Below are 8,188 nucleotides of genomic sequence, written 5' to 3'. Positions count from 1 at the left end.
AACCATTTTAGATGAGACAGATTTGTCAATTTAAGCCACTTTTATCTCTTCAATGACATTGCCAAGTAGTGATATAGGGAAGCCTGGGGCAAGTGTCACACCTTTTTTACATTGGACATTTTTATTGTTATTGCTGAGGGAAAAAATGCAGTTCATTAAACACATATTGATCTTTTGGAACAACATGCACCAATAGCATGATATCACACTATATGGGCTGAGTTCTTACAATTAAAATGCCCATTATAAGATTCTCAGGAAAAAAAAACCCCAACAACATACAAAATATCAACAAATGTTGTATAAATTTAAGTCCTCAAAGTCTTGCCTCAGCCTCATAGTCATGAAAACTCATAGTTAATGACACATTGAAACTGTGGTTTCATGTTTCGTTATGAATCAATGACTTATTATTAACTATAAATACACAAAGAACTAACAGAGAATCACCAGCTGTGAGTTTCTCTTTCTCTGCGTTGAGGGCATGCAGATGATTAATGAGCATCTGTGAGCATTCATGAGCCAAACTGATTTAAAGATGTGAATCTGAACTCACTGTGCTCCATAATTACTTGTGGTGACATTTTGGACCAACGTCAGAGTCGGTGGGCAGCTTTTTTGTCAATATTGTGAAGACCTTGCAGTGTGTTTTAGCTTGCTGAACTTACTTTAATGTCTGTATGAATTGTTTAATTACCATATAATATTATGTTGTTTGTAAAAAAATATAAATTCCACTAACAAAATGTGCAAAAAGCTCTTCTGGACAAAAATAAATCTTGTACATTTGGATAAAATCTAGGTGTCTTAATGTGTCTTAAAGGTGTAATTTACCTAATTTACAGAAAACATGTACACTGTAGTCATGTCAGCCTACTAAAAAATATCTAGTTGATTATGGCCATAGCATTTCTATGAGTATGTTTATACAAAATCACTGTAGTAAAAATGGAAATGTTTTTCCTTCGCATTTTTTCGCGTACAAAACGATCACCATTCACAAGGATCTGTGAAAATGACTAAAAATGCTTGTTTTATGCCTCCAGGCCAGTAGTTGGCGATGTCACTTCGTAAAGAAACACTGTGTGCCAATAGACTGAACACGTAATATGCATGCGCATGACGTAACAAATTCGTATTTTAACAATTTCACATTTTTTTGTGGTTTACACAGAGATGATAACAGTATTGTGTTCAAAAATTAGCACTTTGAAATACATTTTCAAAAGTTTGCTTTTTCAGACTCCCAAAACGCTGTTGACGTGTAAATGTAAAAGTAAGGCAGATGAGGTGTAAACAATAAAAGTAAGGCAGAGCTTACGAGTTTTAGCTCAATAATTACAATTATTTTATCTTTATTTATTATTTATATATGTAAGTTATTCTTTCCCCCTATGTAAAAGGCATGAAACAAATTTCCATTTTTAGTTAAAACTATAATACATGGTAACTGACACCAACATCCACACCACTAAGTGTCAGAATCAGTCCAAGACGACTTCTATTTTAGTCAGTGCAACCAAGGTTGCGTCCCAATTTGCCTACTTATACTCAGCCCTAAAAGTATTTTAGGCAAACTTTGGGACATCAATGAATGTGGCTAAAGGGCCGTAAACACCAGGACGAATATCGGCAGGCGTTATTTGTCAGCGTTTTTCAATGCGTTTTTTGTGTTCACACCCAAGTGATTTTCGCTGACGATGAGCCGAGTCACCATGCAAATTCATACCTTACATTAGATGGCGCTTCATGTAAAGCAGAAATACCCCAGTACACAAAGTGGCGCTGCGCAAATTTACGCTTCTGAAACTCGCTTGTCACTCAGAAGAAGACGGCAAGATTGTCGCGTATGTCATTTTTGTTCTTTATGTTCCGACACCATTGAGACCAGCAGCTCTACATACATCTTGCTTTGCATCTTCCTCGTCTTATTTCCTCGCGGCAGTGTAGACGTAACTGGGTGTTTATCTTTTTTCCCCGTTACGTATGTGTGCTCGGCAAGACCGTTTTGTGTTTGAGCGCCCTCAAGTTGTGTTGTACTGTAACTTCAGAAGCTCCAAACAATCGAGGAAAGGCGCCCATCGCATTGGTCGGATAGTTTTGGACGCATAGTTTTCAAACTAAAAAACGAACCTGAGGCGTTTTTTTTTTTTTTAAATCACTATTTTAAGCCTGGCATTTTCCGAGTCGGTGTGCACACTCACACTGACGTCCTTTGTTTAGTCACGAGGCATTAAACGTCGGTGAATATCGCACGTGAAATTCGTCCTGGTGTGAACAGGCCTTAAGGTTTACACTCAGGGCACATTACGCCATGTTTGTATGACATTCTCAATATAATTCATAATCCCATGTTTATAATGAACAACACATTACGTTTTTTTTTTGTTATTACAAACTGAGTACGTATACATCAGTAAACACATAGCGTTCGCACATCTCACTATGTAACTCTAACGTGACCCTCTCAATAGATACATAGATAGATCAAAGTGACATTATGTCAACCATCCATTCAGAAACATCCTGTTCGAGCCTTATTTGTCGCACTACTTTGTGGCAGTCATCTTGTTCCAGGTCCGACTCCGGTTCAAACTGATACGTGTCCTCAGAGACTCCCGTTGCCATTCTTTCTCCAAAATATACCCTCAGCTGTTGTCAAAACAGAGGGGCGGAGTGAAAAAAACTTATTAGCATTTAAAGGCATATGCACTGAAACGGCGCAATGAAAAGAGAGCTGTTTTTGACCAGATGAAATGAGTTTTTTCTTTAATATGCTTTATACTTTAAATTTTTACTTAAACTGTATTACAAACTTTTCATTTAGACCCTAAAGAATCAAACTGACTTGCATGAAAATGGCATTGTATGACCCCTTTAAAAATAATGAACGCTCACTCCTCAAAGCAAAACCTGGAAATGAGGTTGAAGATAATGGCTTTCTATTCTTTTGACGGGGGCTATACGCGCTTTTCAGGCATGGCTAATTGCGTGTCTTATTATGGGATGGACCCCTGGTACAGTTCCCTAGCAACAATCATTTTAATATTTCAGCTTGACAAAAATTCAGCCCTGCCACCTAGTTTAAGTTAGAGAGAGGTGTAACATTTAAGACCCCTTCCTTTCTGTAATTGAATTACAGCACAAAATAGTACAAAATATGTGATTGATCAATTTTTTCCCTTTTGTGTTATTGCCAGAAAGTTTCAAAATCATTGATTTGTTTTTTTGTCACACAAGCTCTGAACGCGTCTTTCATTTTCAGTCAGTCATTGGATTTGAACTGTTTTCCTGCGGAGGGAGATAAAAATAGCAGTCAATCATCAAACATTTGTATGCTCCATTTTCCTGTTGGATTTGTCAGAACACTAGGTGGCACATGTTCAGTTTAATAATACTCTGTAAACAGAAAGTAAATCTATCTGGATTGTGTCTCATCATTTTGTCCAATTTGTCTCCAATTTATTCAGCTGAATCAAACAGAACACAGAACAGAAAAAAACAGTGTGTGTGTGTCTGTGTGTATAGACATATGAACAGATACTATATATGATTATTTAATAAAAATAAATAAATAATCAATTATAATGTCACTGACTGCTTGATTTGTTTTCGTTTTCATGGCTTGTTTCTCTCAATTACCTGTTTTCCTTTGTGCCATTTTCCCGCTCTTTTCCCGCTCTGATTAATTAGTTGTCACCTGTTCTTCATTGAGTTCATTCACAATGTGTATTTAAGTTCCTCATTTCATTCCCTTCTTGATCAGGGTATTCCAGAAAGCATGTTATATGACAAACCCTGGTATGTAACCTCACATTTTGGTTCCAAAAACATACTGTAGGTAACTTTCAGCTTTGTAAGTAGCCATAGCAACCTACTCTCTAAACATAATTGTTATTTACTTCAGAGGTGTTTAGCTCATCTGTGCCTTATTGTTGAGGTTCCAATGGGTGTGATATGACATGATATTTGATATATCTTACCTTTCAAGCAATGTGGTAGCAAAAAAATAATTATACAGCCATGTTATCTTAGCATGCACCAACTGTATTTAGTTTAATTCTATAATTAGCATCAAACATTCAATATAGTTCTTGTTCAACGTGATTAAAGATTAGTGAATGAAAAGATTGAAAAATGGAGGAAATATGCAATAAGTATAGTAGCACTTTTTCTTAGCAACCGTTTCCACGGTGACCCGTCAATTCGTTGCTCTGTTGAGAATGTCTGGTATGTTATCTATACGTTAACATACTCTGAGTGAACTTACTCCCGGATGTGTTTTTGGAACCATCCAAAATAGTTAAGTTATTAGTTAAGTAGTAAACGTAAGCATAGTTAAGTTTTTTATTTTATTTGTAATTAAATTATATAATGTAAGATATATATATGCTAGCTAGTACATATCAATAAATAATTATATTATTTAGATAGATAGATAGATAGATAGATAGATAGATAGATAGATAGATAGATAGATAGATAGATAGATAGATAGATAGATAGATAGATAGATAGATAGATAGATAGATAGATAGATAGATTGATAGATAGCAGACAAACAGACACACACACACACACATGTAGAGAAATGAGAGAGGCTGCGTTCCAAACCGCATACTCAATGAGTAGGTACTTAATTTCAATAAGTACTTACTCATCGAGCGCTAAAAGAGTAGGTACTTTATAGCCAAATCTCGTTGAGTATGAATGCGAACCGGACATCTGCCATGTTGACGTTATCATGTGACCTACTACGCGTTATCACAAGCGCAACACCTTCATGCAATAAAAAAAAAATATGAACGATACGTTTAATTAATCTACCTATAAATATCTTGATATTGATGAAACTTGCTCATTTTGTTGTGGTATTGTTGAAGAAACAGCTGCCTATTTATTTTGTGAATACATTTAGGGTTGATTTAAGTTGTTATATTTTAAACCCTACTGACCAACAGTGTTATTCTAACGATACTTTTTTTTTATTAAGAAACCCCAAAATCATCATCTCTTGATTATGTTGTTAATTTCTTTATTTTATACCCAAAAAGTTTCTCCTTTAAGTTTTCCTCTTTTTCTTCACGAATTTACCTCGTTTCATCCCTCAGATATAACAACAACTTTTTTTATGTATTATGAAGAACTATAATGAAGATATTTAGCCTTTTTTATTGTTCTTATTTCCTGTGTATAAATATAATTTTATGTCATATTATGATGTACACAAACCAATGATCTTTATATTTTCTGTTTTGTCACTATGATTGTTACATAAACTATAGTATCTTTCCATGATCTTGCATATTAATAAGTTTAAATTATATGAGCGACAGGTGCTCTAACACTTCATAACATCAGTAACTTCACAGCACAACCTAGAACAGCGTTTGTAATGTCTGCACAAAGGAGACAGGCAGCTGCTTGAAGATCTCTTTTGGAGAAAACTGTTGATTTTATACTCCAAAAATGTAAGTATCACTGCTTAAAAATTAATATTACCTCAGAATGAATTTCATTGTTAGCCCATCCCAAAACTTAAACAAAATAATAATATTAAATGCTGACCAATACTTATATAACTTTTTATATACTAAAAATATAATTTAATAAAACAAGCAAAATGTAATTTGTTTTGTAATATGACAGTAATGCATGAATTCATTTATATTGCTAAATGCAGTGAAACATCTCAATTGTCAGTCAATCGATTAATTAATGCATAAATTAATTACATTTTATATACTGACAACAATAAGAAACATGAATAAATGAGTAAAAGAACAAATAAAAGTAAATAAAAGTAACCATCACAATAAACAAATGCATATACAAGTCAACACATGAAACAGCTTTATTCAAACTACAAGCATGTATTTACAGGCACTGAACCCCAAACCCTACTGCCGACTCAACACAGCGGTTCCTATTCTTTGATGACAGCATTCAGCATCATGAGCCTCTCTCCACCGGATAAACACACGCGTGTTCTTCTGTCCCTGTAACATGCAGACAAGATTCACATTACGAGCTCAACACTGCATTTACATGTTGAGGTTGATGTGTTAACTCACTTTTAATCCAACTTAAATGTTCCTCAATATATCAACACCAATAAGGGACAAATTAAATATATATCATGTTTAGTTACTTTATATATGTTTTTATTCACAGCACATAATTTTTCTAATGTAAGCAGTGTTGACAACAGTGAATTATCCTACATAATAGCACACACATGTATTTTTCATGTTGGGATGTGCTCACCTGCAATACTTATACAATATTTTCCTTCCTGATGTAAATAGACATTTTAAATAAGCGTTTTTAAGATGTATGGTTATGTAAATACACGTTGGAAACGTAACTTTACGGTTACTGGAGCTCCCCTGTTATCAATACAATAAAACATGTGTTTACAGCAAAATCACAACTATACTATACTGTCTAACTCCTTTAGACGTTCAACAGTTAAAACGTTTACTCTATAGTAGTTTAACACATACGATTTAAACCGTATTTACTCACATTTGAAAACCCCCGCGTCGCTTATCTCCGCGATGTTGATATTGACGTATCCTCTCGCGTGGCCTCCTGGGATAGATGAGTATCATGAGTAGCCGTGGAAAAGCACTCAAAAATCTGGGCGGAAGCAGTAAGCCATCCGGGAACTTCTCGCCTACTCTTTTTATGAAAACTGATGTTTGGAACGTACTGCTTCCTTCACGTACTGTTTTCGCCTACTATATAGTAGGAAAGTAGGCATATTGGAACGCACTTAAGTCCGAATCTCGCGACAATTGCTACGTCACCCAGGTAATTCTCGCCTACTCTTTTGGATTCATTCATACTTTTTTGCTCGCCTACTCTTTTTCCCATACTAAATAGTAGGGAAGTATGCGGTTTGGAACGCAGCCAGAGACATGTAGATAGATATAACTCTCCCCATCCAATTGCATGCAAAGGATACTGGGAACTGGCAACCCTCACCAATTATCACCTTGATCCCCAGGTCCTAAATTTAATCTGACAGGTGATTCTGATGGATCTATTCAAAGGAAGATAGGCTCACTCTCTTTGGAGACCCAGACACTACGCTTTGACATAAGTGGATCATATGAAGGAAGGGGATCCACTCAACAGGATTGTCCACTTCCTCAAAGTTACTCAAAAATCAAGACGTAACCCAGAACTACTTAGTTTTCCAACCAAGAGGTGTCAATGATAAATGCAATCTCCCCTGACCCAGGCTAATGCACTCCACGGCAGCCTTTTCACAGTCTTGATTATTTGGCGAGCGAGAGAGGCGGCTGAGTATGTCCACAAAGCTTCTTGAATGCCACATCCCTGCCTCGGCTGTCACACCTGCAACCATCAAAGTCCAAAAGCCCCAAAAAGTGCAGGTGGAAATTCAGTAAGTGACTCCCCGATCAAAGAATGAGTTTATCTCCATATTTATTAGGACACTGACCAAGCGGGAGCCTCTGTGTTCAATTACATTTATTATTCTCTAATGTGCTCCCACAAACTCTATTCATTTTGTGACGCAGGCGCTCGGCTGTCACACCACTCCCTCCCAAGATTTCTCAATGGCCCTGCGAGGAACTTTGATACGGTTTGAAATAAAAACATCAACAGTTTTCAAAGAAAAGTAGCGGCAACCTACTTTCTCCCACACATTCCTACCTACTCCGGCTGAGTGGGAGAGAAGCCATGATCAACCGATACAAGAGGGCTCTCTGACTCAGAAAGCCTTTCCAGCTCCAGTGATTTCGGGCACTTTTATTCTTCCGAATGCATCCGTATTTAAAACCAAGCTTCAGTCTTTTATAGTCTGATGATATGAAGCACTGAAATCATTTACAGAAGAGGAGGAAGATGGAGCGATATTTCTCAGCTCTGCCCTATTTTCATGCCGGTTGCGCCTTTCCAAGAAGCAATTTTCACTTTCTAAGAAGTGGGCTCATAATTACCATGTGTCAGTCAGGCGTATAAAGGAAAACTCATTCAATCAATCACTTCTCTAACAAACGGTCCAAAAACATTCCAAAGGTGGAAACAAAGCCTTTGAAGATGCTATTGAGAGCAAGCGCTCAGAACCATCAAGCCCATTAAACTGGTTTTTCGGCAAGGTGGATTTTAAAATGGTTCTTAAAAAAATATAATAAGCAAAATGCAGAAAAAAAAA

General features: G+C 36.2%; 1 long non-coding RNA gene across 1 annotated transcript; it reads right to left on the bottom strand.

Annotated features, from left to right (window-relative positions):
• Nucleotides 1–5,836: 5,836 nt before the first annotated feature.
• LOC120485808 (uncharacterized) lies at nucleotides 5,837–6,916 on the bottom strand. The gene is made up of 2 exons (XR_016169849.1): nucleotides 6,529–6,916; nucleotides 5,837–5,999 (listed from the first exon to the last, which is right to left on the bottom strand). It is a non-coding gene; the product is annotated as an uncharacterized LOC120485808 (long non-coding RNA).
• Between the last annotated feature and the right edge of the window lie 1,272 nt (nucleotides 6,917–8,188).

Source organism: Pimephales promelas, chromosome 2 (assembly GCF_988280905.1).
Source record: "Pimephales promelas chromosome 2, fPimPro1.hap1.1, whole genome shotgun sequence".
Classification (NCBI taxonomy): Eukaryota; Metazoa; Chordata; class Actinopteri; order Cypriniformes; family Leuciscidae; genus Pimephales; species Pimephales promelas.
This window is presented reverse-complemented; position numbering and strand designations above follow the sequence as displayed.